The sequence below is a fragment of the Mustela nivalis genome (assembly GCF_964662115.1).
Source record: "Mustela nivalis genome assembly, contig: HAP1_SCAFFOLD_891, whole genome shotgun sequence".
In the NCBI taxonomy this organism is placed as follows: Eukaryota; Metazoa; Chordata; class Mammalia; order Carnivora; family Mustelidae; genus Mustela; species Mustela nivalis.
Window position 1 is genome coordinate 191194 of NW_028135773.1, and position 19417 is coordinate 210610.

At 49.1% G+C, this 19417-nt stretch overlaps 1 long non-coding RNA gene across 1 annotated transcript in view; it reads left to right on the forward strand.

Moving 5' to 3' along the window:
- The first annotated feature begins 1048 nt into the window (after positions 1–1048).
- Positions 1049–19417, forward strand: part of LOC309857563 — a 62654-nt gene continuing 44285 nt past the window's right edge. The window contains exon 1 of the long non-coding RNA XR_014307778.1: positions 1049–1167. This is a non-coding gene — a long non-coding RNA (uncharacterized lncRNA). The remainder of the gene's footprint in view (positions 1168–19417) is intronic.

A 19417-nucleotide genomic window follows, 5' to 3' on the forward strand; every position in this document is an offset into this window, starting at 1 on the left:
AAAGCTGAGTTTTTAGCTGGAGGCCGCTCCTTTATGAAAAATTGCTGATACCATATAGTAAAAGCTATTATATGATCTTTTACAAACCATTTCCTATCTTTGCATTCTCATGTGCCAAGACAGACACGGATTATTTAAAACCCTGAAGAGAGTTCTCTTGCATTTAAATTGCCTGTAACCTTCGTGTAATAGATTTATGATTGATGATAGATTTAGTTAAAATATAACTATTTTACATATTTACTCTCAGTAAACAATTTCAACCTATGCTCACTTAAGTAACTTGGTGCATAATCCCTTTTCTATTAAACCATGGTGCAAGGACCAATGCCGCGTTTCCGAGGGAACCCCAAGCTATTTTTCTAGAATGGCCATATGCTTATATATCAGGTGACCTGTTTGCACTCCCTTTGTGGAGCACCTACCCTGGAGGTCATGTAATAACCAATGACCAAAAAAACAAACAAGAAACCCAAACATCCAGGTCAAAGTGCCATCCCTGCCTGGAGACAAGGAGACTGCTCAGACACATCCAGGGCAGGCATCTCAGCCCAGGCCTGTGCTGGGGAAGCTGGTTCCTGGCTTTGGGCGCAATCTGGAAGCCAGCAAACTGACCCAAGAGTGCAGCTGGCGTTAGGACTGATGATCTTTTGCAGCCAGGCCGCGGGCAGACACCCGCTCAGGGAGCCAGGCTAGGAGGCTGCCCAGCGCGCCAGCGCTGGCAAGGCTCGCACACCGCAAGGGCTTAGCCCTGCAACCCAGCCCAGGCCCAGCCTCAGGAGGGATGGTGGCGGGGGCGGCGCAGAGAAGGGGCTTTTTCTAATTCCCAAAGCAGGAAGTGAGCTCACGGAGGACTCAGGAGGGAGGTGGGCGGGGGCGGGTCAGGGGCGGCCCAGAGAAGGGGCTTTGCTAATTGCCAAGACGGGAAGTGAGCTCACGGAGGACTTGGCAGAGACTCTGGGAGGACCAGGAGGGGCTGGCGGAGGAGGGGCGCGCAGCGCCAGGGTGTTGTGCTGTGGCCCAGTCGGGACTGCAGGACCCACCGGACTCGCCGCTGCCTGTGCTCTACTGCGCTCCAGCCCAGCCCCCCAGGCAGCTCTGTCCTGTTCCTGCTGCCTGCTGCCCCTCCCCGCCCCATGGCTTCTCAGGAGAACCCTCTGCTCACAGGTAAAGTGACACCTCGCCGCGCCCTCACCTGGAGCAGAAAACGAGGGCCACTAGCGGGGGTCGGGGGTGTCCGGGCCTAGGCTCCCGCGAACCCCAGGGCACTGGGACAACCCCGGACACCGCGCCACACCCTGTCCGCAAGGGGTCCGGCCTGGGACAGCGCTGCAGGAGGTACCCCCCACCCGCCAGCGGGCAGGCTAGCCCCCGTTTTTGGCACACCCACGCGCATGTCAGAGCCTCCTGCCATTCCCAGGGCACCCAGAACCCAGAGAGTGAGGCCTTGGGTGCTTTCTTGTGACAGATTCAAGGCAATTCTTCGACTTTGGGGCTTCAGAGTTAACATAGTTTTCATTTGAGATTATTATTTTTGTGTGGGGGCCATAGCTTTTCATTTGCCCTATGGTTGTTTTCACTCCCGGTTCTGAAGAAGCCCCTAAATCCTAACCCTGTTGAGGACTCCAAAAGCTCTCAGAGCAGCAGGGCTTGGGGACAGTGTGGCACATGGTTTGGTTTCTCCTCTGGCCTGATTCTGTGGCAGCCCCGCTCTGTCCTCAGACTTCAGAGCAATATGTGAACAAGTGGAGAAGGGACCAGGGGGTCAGGAAGGTGGCCACCGAAGAGTGACTTCTCTGGAGGGTGGCTGAGCTAGCAAGTGAGCATGTTAGTCCACCTCTGCCTGCAGTCAGGATGGAGCAGAACAGGGGCCAGGGAAGGGGAGGAGGAGCAGAGAGCAGGGACAAAGGGACCAAAGAGGAGATTCGGATGAAGGGAAGTAATGGGGAGCAAAGAGAAGAAACTCTAGAAGACAGCCATGTAGAAAGGAAAAGGGATGAAGTGGGCATTGGGAAAGGGCACCACCAGGGAAGGAGAGAGGGGAAGGGAAGAGAGAGGAAGAGAGGAAAGGGGAAAGGGAGAAGGGAGGAGTCAGCATGCCAGGGCTCCCCCTGCATCTGAAGAAGAGGTGGCTGGTCCAGCTTGTCAAACAGGGTGCTCACTCTTTGGTCCCAGTTTCTGCTCCCAGTGCTACTGGGCTTTGCAAGGAAGGCAGGCTGTCCCCTGGGACCTACTGGAGCCCACTGGAGCCCACATGAGGGTGGGAGAGGTAAGATGCCACCGGGTCCTGTCCTGAGCTGCTCCCAGCCACCAGCCTCACCACATGGTGCAAGAGGGACCCCAGAACAAAGGAAGGACACAGGCCCGCATGTCTGCCGGTGGCCCTAGACACTTAGCTCATCGCAGTGAACCACACCGCCTCCTCAACCCAGGCTTTCAAAGCCTCCTTCTTCGTTCCTGGCTTTCATGTCTCTAGAAACATGAGCCAGATCTAACTCATCTCTGACAGACAATTCTGACTCACCCTGTGTCAGATTTTTATTAGTGGCTGTGAGAGAGTAAGTTAGCAATGCTCCAACAAACGGACTGTTTCCTCCCACTTGACCTCAACAGTCTTATACATTTTCTTAGAGAAAAACATCTTGTCTCCTTCCATTAAGCTCATAACATGGTCTAATAGTATACACGTGCCTTCGTTTGATGCGAAGCGATACAGGGGTCCTTTGTTTTTTTTTTTTTAATTTTATAAGGTAAAGTCAGTGAACACATCCAACTTGACGAATACGTCTCTAAAATGTCAATGCAGGCAAAGCTTTTTCTGCCTACAGTTTGGAGCCTACGTGGTGACGTTTTTAAAATGCTTTCAGTCCCTCAGTGAGGCTCTTAGAAGCTAGCCAGGGCCTACTACGTGCCAGGCACTGTGTCAGGTGTTGGAGCTAAAGGGAAGGAGAGCTTGGAGGCTGGCTGGGGAGGGACATCCATGACACAACCACAGCTAGAAACGGAGGCCAGTGCTTGAAAAGAGAGAGCAGGCTGCATGGAGAGTGTGTACCATGGGGCTTGTGGGCTCACGAATAAGTGGGAGTAACTGGAGTGGGGAGATGGGGGAGAGGAAGAGGGTCTTCCCATCAATGGGAATCACCTGTGCTTGGAGGCAGGCACCATGAGGGGTCTCCACAGGAAGAGGGAGGCAGTGTGGTTGAAGGGCAGAGAGATGGGGCAGAACAGGCATCAGTCAGTTGGAGGGGTATGAAGAGACTGATGGGAGGATTATGGGTGCCTTTGGAGGACTGAGAATTTGTTAGAAGATCAGTGCAGATTTCTATGGAGACAAATGCCAGGAACTGATAGGTCTTTGAAAGGTCACTCTGGCTGCCTTTTGGCAAAGGGGTTGGTAAAAGGCACTTGCAGGTGTGAACACACCAGGTGGGAGGTGAGTGCAGGAAATCAGGTGAGGGAGCATGGGAACTTGGTCCGGGGCTATGGAAGGGAGAATAGCCTTTAAGGAGTTCCACAAATTGGCACCAGCTGTCGCTTCATTACAGAGCTGGAAGGGGGAGGTGGGTGTGTTCTGGAAGTTACAGAAATTACATGAGAAAGGGACGTCTTTTTAGATCTCTTTTTCAACTAGAGGAACTCTCACCTTATTGATAGAATTCCAGAGTGGGAACCGATGGACATGAGGACATCTTTGAAATGTCTGAATATGTTCTTCAACATCTTTGCAAGTGACGAGGAGACCTTGACCTTAGGAGTCCTCGGCCCTCTTTGTAGCCAAAAGGACTTCACCTACAGATTTGGGTTCTCCCTTTTAAAGTCAAGGAGACAGTCCTTCCAAAGGACACCTCCTATCATTTTACCCTCTCATCATGCCTCACGTGCTGGGATCTCCAAGACCCTCTGTTCCAGGTTGTGAGTATCCACTTTGGCCGGGCTGGTCTTGCCAAGAACACCACCACAGGAAATCTAGAGCCTGTAGTGCTATTAATAACATCATCTAAGACTGTATTTGCTGCCCTCATGGCCTCTTCCCACCATGACTCACTGAAGCTTTTTACACATTGTATCCATTAAGCTATAGTTCCCAAAGCTCATCTTCTCTACTGCCATTAATTTTTATTGGTTTAAAGTTTGCCTGCAAACCTTAAACTTGTCCCCCTTAATTGGATCCCTGTGCCCCCAAAATGTCTTTGAATGCCTTTCACCATGATCCTTGAATGAGATCTCAGACCACTGCTGGTATCTAACACTTCTTGGCACCTTGTCTGTTAGGTTCTTGGAAGAGGAGGTGGGTATGGAGATGAGTGGGGATGGGAGTGGGAGGATTTCTCCCTTCACTTCCCTTTTTGTTTTTTCAAATAATGGGTTTTGAGGGGGAGGGAAAGGTTAACCAGACCATTTATTTTCCATCTCCCATCGATAAAATGTTTACCACTCCCCACTGGAAGAATTTGGGTCTTTCATTTAAATCTCCCAAACCCAGACCACCACCATGTGGATTCAGCCATCTTCTGATTCACCTCCAGACTGTCACCTCCTAACTGCTCAAGCCACAGGTTAAGGGCGAAATGTTCAATGCACAAGCAAGTAAGTGGGGAACACGTTTATCTAAGCAATTGCATGCAGCTCTGTATCTGCATACAGGGGGTCTCTCCCAAGCCTTTCCAACCTCAGAAAAACAAGACAAAGCCCCAGCGATCTGGGGTAGATATTATTCATTCATTCCTGTGTTCAACACTCATGGCGGATCCCCACCAAGACAGTGGGAGAGCAAGGACTGGAGAAATCCTCGAGGCTGAAGTCTGAGGAGGATTTCAAATTCATCAGTTGTGGATAACCCTTGGTGCTCATCATATCACGTGTCCTCCTTAATGCCTATCACCCAGTTACTCCATATCTCCCACTTCCCTTCCCACGAGCATCTTTCACTTTGTTTCCTATAGTTAAAGGTGCCTCATGGTTTGTCTCCCTTTCTGATGACTCCCATTCAGATTTCCCTTCCTTCCCTCTGATCCTCTGTACTACATCTTAATCTCAACAGTCAAGCAGTGGTAGTGTTTCAGTCATGGAGTCATGCATATTCTAAATCTGATGAGGTGGATTCCTACACTGCCTTTGTCTCTGCTAGAGCGCTAACATTTGTTATATTATTGCTCCTGTGTTCATGTTTCTCGTTCACTGAATGTCTGATAAAAGAATTAGTAAAATGTGTGACTGCAGAAAATACAATGGTCATGGATGATGAAGATTTTCTCCTTGACCAGACTGGAGTCAAGTTCCTCTGAGTCCTCTTTCTGTCCAGCCTTGACCTCAGGCTCCACCCACTGAGCCCAGTTTTAGCAAGAAATCTGCTTAGTCATTTTTCAGCAATCTCCTATCCTACTCTTGATATCTGATCAAATTCCTTATCTCTCACCCCTGGTATCTTACCACTCTTTTTTTTTTTTTAAAGATTTATTTATTTTGACAGAGAGAGAGCCTGAGCAGGGGGAATAGCAGAGGGAGAGAGAGAACCAGACTCCCCACTGAGCAGCAAGCCCAATGCCAGGCTTGATCCTGGGATCAGATCATGACCTAAGCCAAAGCCAGAGATTTAACCAACTAAGCCACCCAGGTTCTTCAGTATCTATAACGCTTAATATCTGATCAAATCCCTTATTGCCAGGGCACCTGGTTGATGCAGCTGGTTGAACGTTTGACTCTTGGTTTCTGCTCTGGTCATGATGTCACGGTTCTGAGATTAAGCCTCACGTCAGGGTCTATGCTCAGTGAAGAGACTGATTAAAATTCTCTTTCCCTCTCCCTCTACCCCTACGCCTGCTCCCTCTCTCTAAAATGTATTAATAAGTCTTTTAAAAAATTCCTTATCCCCTGATCTCAATAGTTTATGACCCTAGCCTTCCTTCAACAATACTACTGTCCAGATGGTTTAGCCAGAATCCCTTCATCCTTACCCTTGATGTTCCATCTTAATTTTACATTCAGTGACCCCCACCATGCTCTTTAGCTGTAAATCTCCATTTGTCTGAGCTGAGCCAGATTTCTCTCCCATACTATAAAATAAAATCCAATCGTAGTAGCATCCCTTGAATAAAATCTTCCTTACTGTCTTTAATGGGTGTCACAATTTTTTTTTTTCTTTAACAGTCAGGAGGGTGCTAATGGAGTACCATGACAAAAGGCCTAACTTCCTATAATGGACATTTCCTTGCTTTACCTGACAAATACTCTTTCTCTCTTCTAAGGAAAATTTCCAGTTCTCAGTATAACTGCCAACTGGCCCAGGGGTGGACAAGTGAGTCAGATGAGACCAAAATGAAAATTCTGTGAGACACTGGACCTTGAGGATTCAAGCCAAGGACAAAAATGTGTTGGTACTTCATTATTCTGATGGTCCATTAACTCTTAGTTTTTTGATTCCTGTGTCTATCACTGCCCCTGTCTTTTTGAAGATAATGACCATTCATCTGAGTACACGGTTCACAGAATCCCTTTGCAATGGCCCATGCGGGCCAAGGTAGTAGAGCATAATAGATCTCTGTAAGTTTTTAAAAAATGTCTTTGTCCCTGTTGCCCATGGCCATTAAAGACAAAAGGTCGGGGGTAGGGGGATATTGGAAAAGGTGAAGTTCTAGTTACTCACTGATTTTTTGATTGGTAGAGAGAAAGCAACACCTACACACAGGGCCAGTGGGTGAGTGGAGGAAACATCTTTGGCTCTAGGAGGAATGGGGGAAGGAGAAATATTAATATTCTTTGTCTTTGGAACTGCCCCTAAAGACTTACCCACACAGGAAAATGACCTAGCGTGACTCTCCTAAACTTCGGCAAGCCCCTTCAATTTAACTGACATCTAGATCTGATACTCCCTGATGGATAACTCTGATCATTATTTGATTGTTATTTATTTTATTTTAAAATTATTTTTAAAGAATATTTAATCTAAATACAATTAATTAACATATAATACTAGTTTCAGACATACAGATTAGTGATTCATCAGTCTTTTATAACACCCAGTGCTCACTGTATCACATAACTTCCTTAATGTCCATCACCCAGTTACCCCATCCACCCATCCCCCTCCCCTCCAAGAACCCTCAGTTTGTTTACTGTGATTAAGAGTCTCTTCTGAGGGGTACCTGGCTGGCTCAGTGGGTTAAAGCCTCTGCCTTCAACTCAGGTTATGATATCAGGGTCCTGGGATCAAGCCCCACATCAGGCTCTCTGCTCCGTGGGGAGTCTGCTTCATCCTCTCTCTCTCTTCCTGCCTCTCTGCCTACTTGTGATCTCTGTTTGTCAAATAAGTAAATAAAAATCCTTTTTTTTTTAAAGTCTCTTCTGGTTTGTCTCCCTCTTTGACTTCATCTTGTTTTATTTTTTCCCTTTATTCCCCCATGATTCTGTTTTTTTTTTCTTAAACTCCACATATGAGTGAGATTATATGATAATTGTCTTTCTCTGACTGACTTATTTCACTTGGCATAATACCCTCTACTTTCATCCCTGTCGTTGCAAATAATTGCCATTTATTTTAACTCGACAGAGAAGGCCACTAGAAACAGAGGTGATGGCCCCAGCTCCTGACCCTCCATGCAGAACATCTGTCAACACCTGTGGACATCTTTTCCTCCCCCCATTCCTATAAATGTTGCTCAGTTGTTACATGGCATGGACAAATGCTGTTGGCTGGTGGCATGGACACACTGGACAAGCTTGGCCTTCGGTAAAACAAAGACTGGATTCAATTACTCAAACTGAAACAGGAATGCTTGGATGAACAAGCCTGCCAGGAAGTCCCACTGGAGGTACTCAACCTGTGCCCCTTCCCTCTTTGGACCAAGAACCTGAACTTGAGAGATGAATGGCTTATCCAAGGTTATGGCAAGGTTACACAGAGCTGAAACAAGACACAGGTGTACATGCCTATTGATCAAGGCTGGCTGTGCAATCGAACTGCCTCAAATCTTGATTCTTTTTGCCACTTCTTATTCTCTGACCCTGTTTTTCATAGCTTAGGATGTAGGAATAATAAAAATATCAGCTAATGGGGTATCCTGACATTTTGATGTTTTAGTTCTTGTCAGACATGTACCATAATGCTTAGCACATGGATATGTGTGTGCACACACATGCACATGCTTGACACTCAAAACATTGTTCCCTGATATTAACTTTATCAGTGCACTTTGCATCCATCACCAATTGTCTGTTTTGTCACAAACTGATTAAAGCAGAACTGTCAAGTGAGGAACTTCAAAGCCAAAGCATTAAGTGCTTTGAGAAACCCGCACCTGGGAGGATTTGTCTCAGCATCTGTGATTAGAAGGCAGCAAAAAGAGACTTTGGGGACACAGTTCACCCCTTCGTGGAGCAGCCATTCAGAACTTTCTCCAAAGGGCTAATGCCTAATCTTCCAAAGACCAGCAAGAACAAGCTTATGGTCTGTTAAAATCAGATTTTTAAAAGATTTTTATTTATTTATTTGAGAGAGAGAGAGAGAGAGTGAGAGAGAGAAAGCATGAGAGGGGAGAAGGTTAGAGGGAGAAGCAGACTCCCCATGAAGCTGGGAGCCTGATGCAGTCCTTGATCCTGGGACTCCAGAATCAAAATCCGATTGATTGACTCAATACAGTCAGGGAAGACATTCCTCAGGAGTCACAGAATGCTGGTTGCCATGATGGAGGAGTCTTTTACAAAGTCTGGGCTCTCACAGAAGGAGTCTGAAGCACGTGTATGGAAAGCAGAGGTCAGTTCTGGATTAGAAGCTCTTTCTGAGGGGAAATGAGTAGAAGCAGGGATAAACCAGGACTTGGGCTCTGCCTTATTCAGTTCAAGTTGCTGCAACAAATGATGACAGACCGGGTGGCTGAAACAGCAAAACATGTACTATTCCTTGCAGTTCTAGAGACTGAGAAGTCCAAAAGCAAGATCCTGGGAGATTTGATATCTAGCAAGGGACTGCTTCATTATCCATAGATGCCCATATTTCTGTTGTAGCCTTGCATGGATGACAGCTGGCAGAACAATCTCTCAGGTCTTTTCTCAGAAGTGCTTTTATCTCATTCACAAGTGTTCCAATCTCATGACCTCATCACTTCTCAAAGACCATACCTCCTGATGGCACTCCTTGAGGGTCAGGGCTTCAACATCTGAAATGGGACAAGACACACACATTTAGTCCATTAGCAAGTGTTGTCATGAGGACAGCGTAGCTTATCAACTGGGTATCCCCAGGAATCCATGGGACTAGCAAAGCAGAATCTGGGGGCGTCACTGGTAGGAAAACAGGAGTTCCCCAAGAGACAGTCCTCATAGCATTTTACAGAGACAGCATGACCCTTGAGAAACAATAGTTTCCGTGACCCATACACCAGCCTTTATCTCTGCCTGTCCTCCCTGCTGGATTCACAGCAAGCCTACTTCTTTCTTTTCCAGTACAAATGGATTTCCACTCTTTGAATCCTGATGTATTTTTGCTCTTTTGCAGTTAGTAGGTTGTCCCTCAGGATTCTGCATGTCTGGATTTGCAATAATGGAAACTGCCAAAGGTCTAGGGACCTGCGCGGCAGAACCCGGCCTCTACCACTATTGTCCAAGGTAGGGACTCTGGTCCCTTGAGCGTCCTGTGCTGCTGTCAAAGTTCTGTGTGCATTGGCTTATTGGTTTTTTTTAAAATGTAATTGCTTATACGTGTGTTTGATCATGCTCAAGTGGCCTTGCTGTGGAAATAGTGGCCAAGCTACACCTGGAAGTCACTGAAGACAGTTCTAAGAACTCCTGGTTGGTATGAGGCTAGAGAGAGAGAGAGAAAGAGAGAAAAGAAATCTGCCTCTCTGCATTTTGCAAGTCCCTGGGCAAAATCTGTTGGCTGTGCACTCCTCACACGGAGATTCCAGGCAGGGAGGCCCTCCTGAGCCTCATCTCCCTGAGTTCCTCCTCCAGGAGCAATCCCTAGTTTGAGACCAGGGTTAGGAAAGGAAGAGCAGCAAAGCAGGGTCCAGAAGGAAGGACTGCCACAGACCATGGAGCACCAGAGGGCCAGGCTGGTACCTTCTCACTGTTGGGGTACAAATGGGCTCAGCTCAGCAGGTACAGGGGTGCCCTTCGCCCCAATGGTGGGCTTTGCAGTGCCCCAAACTCAGGAAGAAAATGGGCTGGCTCAGGTGACTTATTTTTGACAGGGAAGGAGCTGACAGCAATGGAATTAAACAAGTAGGGAATGATGTTGGAAAGTTGGAGGGTTTGTCCTTTATATCTCAGCTTTCTCTTCTATCTTCCCTTGCTCTGTAGTGTGTTCTTAAAGAAGATTTTGGCCTGATATTCCTGTTCACTGATTTACTCCTGAGCTGTGTCTTTTATGCTGTTCAGCTCATCTGGTGAATTCTTTTACTGTAAAAAGTATCTTGCCCTTGCAAGGGCAAGGGCAAGACCTGAGAAATCCCAGAGATTTCAGCTTGCCATCCAGAAGGAAACCAGGCTATTTGGAATGCTGGAAAGGATTCAGAGTAGGGGAAATCGTCTTGGACATCTGAGACCACCCCCACATTCAGCGGTCCCCTGGACACAAACCCAGACCTTGATACTGATCCTGAACCATGCTCTCAACTCAGACCCCTGTGATCCTCGCCACAGTGCATTCAGATCAGTGCAGCCATGCCCATAGGCACAAACTCTTAAGCCTAGATTCTGTCCTGAGAGTTCTGTCCCCGACAGCCTGGCTCCAAAGCTTCAGAGATTGGGGACAGTGAGGAACACCATAGGACTCACCCTGCCACCCTGAAAGGAACCATGCCATTTGGAACTCCAGAAAGGATTCAGAGGAACTGAAATCTGCATTCCTACCTCTGGACACCCCCATATTCAGCAGGCCCCTGGATGCAAACCTGGAGCTTGACACTCACCCTGAACAAATCCCTCGACTGCCCCCTTCCCCAGAAAGATGGACAGAGTGCTGGCAGATCGGGCCTGCCATGTGGTGGGCCCTAACCATAACCTTTGGTTTGGTTCTCAGGATTCTGACCCCAAAATCCTTGCAGTAGGTGCCCTACAATTTGGGGACACCTGGGCAATCCCAGAGGACTCAGCCTGCCGCCCAGAAGGAAACTGCCATTTGGAACTCCGGAAAGGATTCAGAGGAGCAGAAATCTGCATGCCCAGCTGAGGACACACCCACACAGAGCTGACTCCTGGACACAAAGCCAGAGCCAGACACTCACCCTCACCTACACTGTCAACTCAGACCATCTCCATGGGGTCTTCAGGTCAGTCCTGCCATGTCCCTGGTCCCTAACACTAACCCTTGGATGGGTTCTGTAATGATCTCCTTATTTCAGGTTATGTGGTGGTTCTACAGGACATTGTCCTGGTGTGGGATCAAACACACTGAAGCATCCCGTGTGATGTGGCAAACGTGGTAAAGAAATGACGGCTGGAGAATCTGAGTGTGGAGACAGCACGTATTTGTGCTGCTATAACAAGCTGACTGCACTTTGAAATCACCACAGAGGAAATGACTCTTCCAAACATCCATGTTAGCACGACGACACGGAAGCAGAGAGAACATCAGTCTTTGGGATGGAGGCCAAGCCCTCCCAGATCCAGGTCACCCAACATGGAGAGGACACATGTTAGCAAGAGACTCGTGGGAGGATTAAATCATGGGCCCCTGTATCTCAGGTGCAGAAGAAGCAGTGGATTTGGAATTTCAGTTTTCCACAACGTTCCAGCACAAGCTGGTTAGAACTGTGCAAAAGCAGGAAGGGAAGCCCCAGTAAAGTGGACTGGGGATGCCAGAAGGGGAGGCTGGAAGTGGGCGCCTGGTGCTCAGTGCCCATTACAGACCCCACATTGCAATCCCCCACAGGAGAGACTCACCAATTTCAGGCCCCACAGGGGAAGCCGGAGGTTCATCTCCTGACTTTTTGTAGGACCTTTGCAGCTCAGCTGGTGAGAATTCTCCATCACCCTGCCTTTCTCCAGGGAACTTTCCTTCAAGCACCCTTCCCAACTTCTTCCTCCTCCATGAAATAATGTTCCTCTCCTTTGTTTCTCGCACTTGCCTGTGATGGAACCGTAGCTTGCTCAGCCCAGACTGCCATTCTCTGCTCTTCCCAAATAAACCCATGCTGCTGGTCAAATAACTGGCAGATTGAGTTTAAGGCAAATCGAACTAATAAATTCAAGAACTTGCAAGTAACACAATCAATATGCACAAATTAGTGGCACTCCTACGTCCTCGGAAGGAACCATCAGAAAGAGACTACGGAGAACGATCTCATTTACACCTGCATCCAAGACAGCAAGATACCCGGGAGGCTCCTGAACCAAGAAGGTGACAGACCTGTCCTCTGACAGCCCTGCAACAATGACGACAGACAGGGAGGGGGACACACGGAGATGGGGAGGCACTGTGCTCAGGGAAGAACCCACACTGGGAAAATGCTCCTCTCCCCAAAACCGTCTAAAGAGTCCTCACTCTGGCTCCTGAATTTCCAGACTTCGGCGCAAGCCTGGATTGGGTGTGGACACGGGAAGGACCCCGCAGGGCTGAGGTGGGGGGAGCACAAGCACCGAAGCAGGCGGACGCTCCCTGACTGCAGACCATCTGAGGAGCCCCAGGAACCGAATCCGCGAGCACACAAACACAGACAAGGACCGAGGAGCACCCGAGCCCAGAAAGGGGGGACCCCACAGCCCCGCGCACAGCACAGCAGGAGGCCACGTCTCCTCACACAAAACGACGGAAGTCCCAGTGTCTACACAGGGCGCCCTTCCTCTGTGGGGTCCTGAGACCACGAACCCCTTGACAGTCCACTCAGGCGGCTTCTCCTCACCTCCTCCAGCGTCTGGTCCTTAGGAGGTTGGACTGCTGCCAGTGTGGGCGCGTCCTCCACAACGGGTCCGGTCAGTGTGGCTGCAGAGCCACACCCTCCTCAGCTTGTCCTGTCAGGGTGGGAGGCGCCCCACATTCTCCAGAAGTCTCCACAGTGGGTCCTGAAGAGGCGGGGCTCTGGTCCCACCTGTGGCTGTGCAGCCTGGGCTCAGGGCGGGACCTGCGGTCTGCCGCCTTCTGCAGGCGGTGGAAGGCAGTGCAGGACTGTGGGAGCTCACCCTTCAGTGGAAGGTCCTGCTCCCTCCTGGGGTCCAGCTGATGCCATTTCATTCCAGAAATGCAAGCTGCATGTAGACCAATCCCCCCCAACTTCCCCCAAATAGCTAAGGAACAATGAATTGGAAACAATGTGGAATTACAACAGTCCTTGACCCAAACAGTGGCACTGAACATGGCCCTGATGCAGACCCACACTCTGACCTCAACTTGGTCTCAAGCCTGGACCCTACCCTAATCCAAGACCCTAACCCTAGCCCCCAACCCAAACAATGTTCACAAGAATCAAAAGGTAGAAACTGCAAATATCTATCAATGGCAAGTGCATAAGCAAAGTGTGGTGAAGGTTTTCAATTTGGGTTCAGGTTTTAGTCAGAGTTCTAGATCAGGCTTTGGGTTTAGTGTTAGGGTGAGGATTTAGAGTGAAGGACAAGGGAACAGAGTTATATTTTAGGGCTTTCAGTTTATGATTTAGGCTTTAAGATTCAGGGCTTATGGGATAAAGTTCAAGGTCAAATTTGGGGTTTGGCTTTATGCTGAGATTTGGGTTCAGGGTTCATGACTTGGAGGTCTGGTTTAGGGTTTGGGTTCGTGGTTCAGGGCTTGGGTCCAGGGCTCAGGTACAGGCATTGGGTTCCATTTCAGGTTTGGGATTCAGGGTTCTAGTTTGGGCTTTAAGGTCAGCTTAGGTTTCAGCGTTGTTAGGGGTTAAGGTTAGGTTTAGGGATGACACATTTTCTTCAGTTGTCATCATGGACAAAAAAATTCTATCTGAAGTTTCTAAGTCAGAAATGTATTTCATCTGGGGGCGCCTGGGTGGCTCTGCGTGTTAAACCACTGCCTTGGGCTCAGGTCATGATCTCAGGGTCCTGGGATAGAGCCCTTCATCAGGTACTCTGCTTGGGGGGGAGCCTGCTTCCCTATCTTTCTCTCTGCCTGCCTCTCTACCTACTTGTGTTCTCTGTCTGTCAAATAAATAGAATTAGTAAAAGCTATTATATGATCTTTTACAAACCATTTCCTATCTTTGCATTCTCATGTGCCAAGATAGACAGGGATTATTTAAAACCCTGAAGAGAGTGCTCTTGCATTTAAATTGCCTGTAACCTTCGTGTAATAGGTTTATGATTGATGATAGATTTAGTTAAAATATAACTACTTAAAATATTTACTCTCAGTAAACGATTTCAACCTATGCTCATTTAAGTAACTTGGTGCATAATCCCTTTTCTATTAAACCATAGTGCAAGGACCAATGCCGCTTTTCCGAGAGAACCCCAAGCTATTTTTCTAGAATGGCCGTAAGCCTATATATCAGGCGTCCTGTTTTCACTCCCTTTGTGGAGCACCTACCCTGGAGGTTATGTAATAACCAATGACCAAAAAAAGAAACAACCCAAACATTTAGGTCGAAGTGCCATACCTGCCTGGAGACAAGGAGACTGCTCAGACACATCCAGGGCAGGCATCTCAGCCCAGGCCTGTGCTGGGGAAGCTGGTTCCTGGCTTTGGGCGCAATCTGGAAGCCAGCAAACTGACCCAAGAGTGCAGCCGGCGTTTGGGACTGATGATCTTTTCGCAGCCAGTCCGCGCGCGGACACCCGCTCAGGGAGCCAGGCTAGGAGGCTGCGCAGCGCCTGAGCTGGCAATGCTCGCAGCCCGCCAGGGCTTCGCCCCGCACCCCAGCCGTGGCCGGGCCTCAGGAGGGAGTGGGGCTGAGGCGGCGCAGAGAAGGGGCTTTGCTAATTTCCAAAGCGGGAAGTGAGCTCTCGGAGGACTCAGGAGGGAGGGGGGCGGGGACGGGGCGGGAGCGGCCGGGAGAATGGGCTCTGCTAATTGCCAAGGTGGGAAGTGAGCTCCTGGAGGGCGTGGCGGAGAGTCTGGGAGGAGGTGGAGGGGCTGGCGGAGGAGGGGCGTGCAGCGCCACGGTGCTGTGCTGAGGCCCAGGCGGGACTTCAAGCCCACCATATTCACCGCCCCTGCGCTCCCGCGCTCCAGACCAGCGACTGAGGCGGATGCCGCGCTGTACCGTTCCCGCCGCCTGCTGCCCCTCCCCGCCCCTTGGCTTCTCCAGAGCACCCTCTGCTCACAGGTAAAGTGACACTGCGCTGCGCCCTCACCTGGAGCAGAAAACGCGGGCCACGAGCTGGGGGGGGGGGATGTACAGGCCTAGCCTCTCCCGAACCCCAGGGCACCGGGACCACCCGGGACGCCGCGCCGCACCCTGTCCGCAAGGGGTCGGCCGGGGACACCGCTGCACGAGGTAAACCCCCCCGCAAGCAGGCGGGTAGCCCCCATGGTTCTGCACCCCCACGTGCGTTCAGAGCCTCCTGCCATTCCCAGGGCACCCAGAACCCAGAGAGTGAGTCCTTGGGTGCTTTTTAGTGAGAGATTCAAGGCAATTATTCGACTTTGAGACTTCACAGTTAACATAGTTTTCATTTGAGATTATTATTTTTGTGTGGGGGCCATAGCTTTTCTTTTGACCTATGGTTGTTTTCACTCCCGATTCCGAGAAGCCCCTAAATCCTAACCCTGTTGAGGACTCTGTAAGCTGTCAGAGCAGCAGTGCTCGGGACAGTGTGGACACATGGTTTGGTTTCTCCTCTGGCCTGATTCTGTGGCAGCCCTGCTCTGTCCTCCTCAGACTTCAGAGCAATATCTGAACAAGTGGACAAGGGACCAGGGGGTCAGGAAGGTGGCCACCGAAGAGTGACTTCTCTGGAGGGTGGCTGAGCTAGCAAGTGAGCATGTTAGGCCACCTCTGCCTGCAGTCAGGATGGAGCTGAACAGGGGCCAGGGAAGGGGAGGAGGAGCAGATAGCAGGGACAAAGGGACCAAAGAGGAGATTCGGATGAAGGGAAGTAATGGGGAGGAAAGAGAAGAAACTCTAGAAGACAGGCATGTAGAAAGGAAAAGGGATGAAGTGGGCATTGGGAAAGGGCACCACCAGGGAAGGAGAGAGGGGAAGGGAAGAGGGAAAAAGAGAGGAAAGAGGAAAGGGAGAAGGGAGGAGTCAGCATGCCAGGGCTCCCCCTGCATCTGAAGAAGAGGTGGCTGGTCCAGCTTGTCAAACAGGGTGCTCACTCTTTGGTCCCAGTTTCTGCTCCCAGTGCTACTGGGCTTTGCAAGGAAGGCAGGCTGTCCCCTGGGACCTACTGAAGCCCACTGGAGCCCACATGAGGGTGGGAGAGGTATGATGACACGGGGTCCTGTCCTGAGCTGCTCCCAGCCACCAGCCTCACCACATGGTGCAAGAGGGACCCCAGAACAAAGGAAGGACACAGGCACGCATATCTGCCGGTTGCCCTGGGCACTTAGCTCATCGCAGTAAACCACACCGCCTCCTCAACCCATTCTTTCAAAGCCTCCTTATTCATTCCTGACTTTCATGTCTCTAGGAACATGAGCCAGATCTAACTCATCTCTGACAGACCATTCTGACTCACCCTGTGTCAGATTTTTATTAGTGGCTGTGATAGAGTAAGATAGCAATGCTCCAAAAAACGGACTGTGTCCTCCCACTTGACCTCAACAGTCTTATACATTTTCTTAGCGAAAACATCTTGTCTCCTTCCATTAAGCTCATAACGTGGTCTAATAGTATGCACGTGCCTTCGTTGGATGCAAAGCGATACAGAGGTCCTTTTTTTTTTTTTTTTAATTTACAAGGTAAAGTCAGTGAACACATCCAACTAGACGAATACATCTCTAAAATGTCAATCCTGGCAAAGCTTTTTCTGCCTACAGTTTGGAGCCTACATGGTGACGTTTTTAAAATGCTTTCAGTCCCTCAGTGAGGCTCTTAGAAGCTGGCCAGGGCTTACTACGTGCCAGGCACTGTGTTAGGTGTTGGAGCTAAAGGGAAGGAGAGCTTGGAGGCTGGCTGGGAGGGATATCCATGACACAACCACAGCTAGAAACGGAGGCCAGTGCTAGAAAAGAGAGAGCAGGCTGCATGGAGAGTGTGTACCATGCGGCTTGTGAGCTCATGAATAAGTGGGAGTAACTGGAGTGGGGAGGTTGGGGAGAAGAAGAGGGTCTTCCCATCAATGGGAATCACCTGTGCTTGGAGGCAGGCACCATGAGGGGTCTCCACAGGAAGAGGGAGGCAGTGTGGTTGAAGGGCAGAGAGATGGGGCAGAACAGGCATCAGTCAGTTGGAGGGGTATGAAGAGACTGATGGGAGGATTATGGGTGCCTTTGGAGGACTGAGAATTTGTTAGAAGATCAGTGCAGATTTCTATGGAGACAAATGCCAGGAACTGATAGGTCTTTGAAAGGTCACTCTGGCTGCCTTTTGGCAAAGGGGTTGGTAAAAGGCACTTGCAGGTGTGAACACACCAGGTGGGAGGTGAGTGCAGGAAATCAGGTGAGGGAGCATGGGAACTTGGTCCGGGGCTATAGAAGGGAGAATAGCCTTTAAGGAGTTCCACAAATTGGCACCAGCTGTGGCTTCATTACAGAGCTGGAAGGGGGAGGTGGGTGTGTCCTGGAGGTTACAGAAATTACATGAGAAAGGGACGTCTTTTTAGATCTCTTTTTCAACTAGAGGAACTCTCACCTTATTGATAGAATTCCAGAGTGGGAACCGATGGACATGAGGACATCTTTGAAATGTCTGAATATGTTCTTCGACATCTTTGCAAGTGACGAGGAGACCTTGACCTTAGGAGGCCTCGGCCCTCTTTGTAGCCAAAAAGACTTCACCTACAGATTTGGGTTCTCCCTTTTAAAGTCAAGGAGACAGTCCTTCCAAACGACACCTCCTATCATTTTACCCTCTCATCATGCCTCACGTGCTGGGATCTCCAAGACCCTCTGTTCCAGGTTCTGAGTATCCACTTTGGCCGGGCTGGTCTTGCCAAGAACACCACCACAGGAAATCTAGAGCCTGTAGTGCTATGAATAACATCATCTAAGACTGTATTTGCTGCCCTCATGGCCTCTTCCCACCATGACTCACTGAAGCTTTTTACACAATGTATCCATTAAGCTATAGTTCCCAAAGCTCATCTTCTCTACTGCCATTAATTTTTAGGGGTTTTAAGGTTTGCCTGCAAACCTTAAACTTGTCCCCCTTAATTGGATCCCTGTGCCCCCACAATGTCTTTGAATGCCTTTCACCATGATCCTTGAATGAGATCTGAGACCACTGCTGGTACCTAACACTTCTTGGCACCTTGTCTGTTAGGTTCTTGGAAGAGGAGGTGGGTATGGAGATGAGTGGGGATGTGAGTGGGAGGATTTCTCCCTTCACTTCCCTTTTGTTTTTTCCAATAATGGGTTTTGAGGGGGAGAGAAAGTTTAACCAGACCATTTATTTTCCATCTCCCATCGATAAAATGTTTACCACTCCCCACTGGAAGAATTTAGTTCTTTCGTTTGAATCTCCAGGAAAATCTCCCAAACCCAGACCACCACCATGTGGATTCAGCCATCTTCTGATTCACCTCCAGATTGTCTCCTCCTAACTGCTCAAGCCACAGGTTAAGGGCGAAATGTTCAATGCCCAAGCAATAAGTGGGGAACACGTTTATCTAAGCAATTGTATGCAGCTCTGTATCTGCATACAGGGGGTCTCTCCCTAGCCATTCCAACCTCAGAAAAACAAGGCAAAGCCCCAGCGATCTGAAGTATATATCATTCATTCATTCCTGTGTTCAACACTCATGGCGGATCCCCACCAAGACAGTGGGAGAGCAAGGACTGGAGAAATCCTGGAAGCTGAAGTCTGAGGAGGATTTCAAATTCAAGTCAGAGATGAAAGAAACATCTAGACTCGGTCCTCAGGTACATGCAGTATTCAGAACTGAGGCTAGAACCAGAGACCATTCTAATGAAAGGCCTCTACAGGTGGGCTCTCACAGGTGGGCTCCGACTCAGTTTCCTGTATATTCATTCTTGAAATAGCTCTTCGGGTCAACATGCAGAAGAAAATCATTTAATAAAACTGACAATGAGGAGAGTTAAGTGTCTGTCTTGGCACATGAGAATGCAAAGATAGGAAATGGTTTGTAAAAGATCATATAATAGCTTTTACTAATTCTATTTATATGACAAACAGAGATCACAAGTAGGCAGAGATGCAGGCAGAGAGAAAGATGGGGAAGCAGGCTCCCCGCCAAACAGAAAGCCTGATGAAAGGCTCGATCCCAGGACCCTGAGATCAGGACCTGAGCCCAAGGCAGAGGCTTAACACGCGGAGCCACCCAGGCGCCCCCAGATGAAATACATTTCTGATTTAGAAACTTCAGATAGAATTTTTTTGTCCATGATGACAACTGAAGAAAATGTGTCATCCCT